The following is a 2,500-nucleotide window of genomic DNA, read 5'->3' as shown; positions in this document are numbered from 1 at the left end:
TTAATAAATAGGTCAGGCGTATTTGCATATGTATGCGTATGTGTGAAGATACATATGTGACAAACATGTAAGATTATATAAATATGTAGAATATAGTAATATGATATAGATATAGCTGGGTTATAATATATATATGTGTGTGTGTGTGTGTGTGTGTGTTTGCCTGTGTGTGTGTGTTTGTGTGTGTGTGTGTGTGTGTATATATATATATATATATATATATATATATATATATATGTATACACATCCATTTATGTATACATATATATGCATGTTTGTTTGAATATTCCTAAACCCAGCCACATGTTCATCTAAAGTGCAGAAGGGCAAAATAACACGTCGAAAAAGCTCCCTCAGAGCGCGATCACGATGCGCGCCTGACCCGTCGTTAGCAGGCCGGGCGTTCGGAGGCGCAGCCGAAGTACCAGCGATGAGAGGGTGAAGAGGGGTTCTGTGACGCAGAAAGGAGATAGCATCAGCGTGCAGGTTGCAGGTTCGGCTAAGGGCGTGGAGGCGGCAGGCAGCCTGTCACACCTCTCAGGTAGACTCTCGACAGGTAATAGTTTGCGCTCCGGCCGCCCGAGGAAAACGGGTTTGCGGACTCGCTCGGGGGACAGCGCCTTTGAGTGATGGAGGGCCGGAGAAAGAGCTTTAGGTGTGGGGGGGGGGGTAAAAGGAGGGGGTTAGAGGGTGATCCGAGGTGGGTGAAAGGAGGGGGTTAGAGGGTGATCGGTTGGGGGGGGGGGGTGAAAAAGAGGAGGTTGGAGGGTAAACTGAGTGGGAGTGACGCCATGAACTGGTGGCTATGGATTGCCAAAACTTTCTGTTCAAGAATATCTTCAAAGTAAAATGATAATGATAACAGAACAGCGACAGAAACATCACTAATAGTGATAATGGTGATGATAATGATATTGATAATAACAATGATAAAAAACAACGGCAACAACAACATTGATAACAACAACATTAATAATGATAATGATATTGATAATAATAATAGTAATGCTAATGATAATAGTAATAACAATTATAGAAATAATAATAATAATAGTAATAATAAAAATGCTAATAATGATAGTAATAATAATAATAATAATAATAATAATAACAATAATACAACAGGAACAACAACAATAATAATAGAGGTAATGGTAATACTAATAGCAATGATAATAATGATAACAATAATGATAATAATAACAATAATGATGATGATAATAATGATGATAGAAATAATAATAATGATAATGATTGTAATAATAAAAGCAGTAATAATGATAATGTTAATAATAATGGTGATGATACTACTACTATTACTACTACTAATGATAATAATAATAATAATAATAATCATAATTATAATGATAATAATGATAATGATGATTATGATAATGATAATGATGACAATAACAACAATAATAACAATAATTAAAATAATGATAATAATGATGATATTAACAATTATATTAATAATGATAATGATAACAAAAATGTTGACAATAGCACAAATTATAATAATGAGGATGATAACGGTCACGCAAGAGATTAAAGCAAGAGACTTTCGTTCACATGTCCTTCTTCTTTTCCTTCTCCGTCTATTTTCTGCCGTTGATTCCACCCGAAAGAGACCTTCCAGAGGCCCCGCTGGATAACTCTATTATGAAGGGGATTCTGCTTATTAATGACGTGACAGTAATGTCTTCATGATATTTTATTTGGACATTTTTCATCCCCGCGGTAAGTACTTTTATTCGTTTTATAAGCAATTATTATTTTCTTTTAATTGTTTCTACGATACGTTTTGTCGAGTATTTGTATTCCGATCTCATTAGTCTGTTAAGCTAAAAAGCAAAGCGTTTACAATTGCAGATTCCCCAAACGACACTTTTATTTACCATTGGGATATTGCTAATAAATTTCTTAAAGTATTTCACTAACATATAGTATTCATGTGCCATTTTTTTCTCACGTGTATCTTTACTTATGTGCATCGGATAACTAAAACCTTTTTCTATAAAAAAAAAAACTTCCATCAAAGCAATGGAACATAAAGCTGTGAACACGGTACAAGCACATCAAGTTCGTGTGCGCATTTTGGAAATCATGTTAAGGAAGTCAGGGAGTACGTACTGATTAACAATTTATAATAAATCAACTGCTATGCTTCACATCACATTTGACACAATTTGTGCCCACACAGTCATTCGCTCTGGCAAAAGCTGATGTCAACGTCGCTGCTGAAGGGACCTGGTCGCCCTACCGGTTCATCCCGCTGCTTAGAATGCTTGCTCCTCTAAGGACACGCCAAGGCTGTTCGGCAAGACTATCTAACATTATTATTGACGGGAATGGTACTATTCACTCGCAGACATTTTGCAAAGATGATCTTTGATGGCGAGATAGAAAGTGGAGGCGCGATATCCTGATTCTTCGGACTCCTTTGTAGATGGAAGGCGAAGCAGATGAAGTAAAACAAATGTTGGTGAGCATTCTTCCC

Source organism: Penaeus vannamei, chromosome 4, assembly GCF_042767895.1.
Source record: "Penaeus vannamei isolate JL-2024 chromosome 4, ASM4276789v1, whole genome shotgun sequence".
NCBI lineage: Eukaryota > Metazoa > Arthropoda > Malacostraca > Decapoda > Penaeidae > Penaeus > Penaeus vannamei.
The sequence above is the reverse complement of the archived record's forward strand: the minus strand, read 5'-3'. Positions refer to the sequence as shown.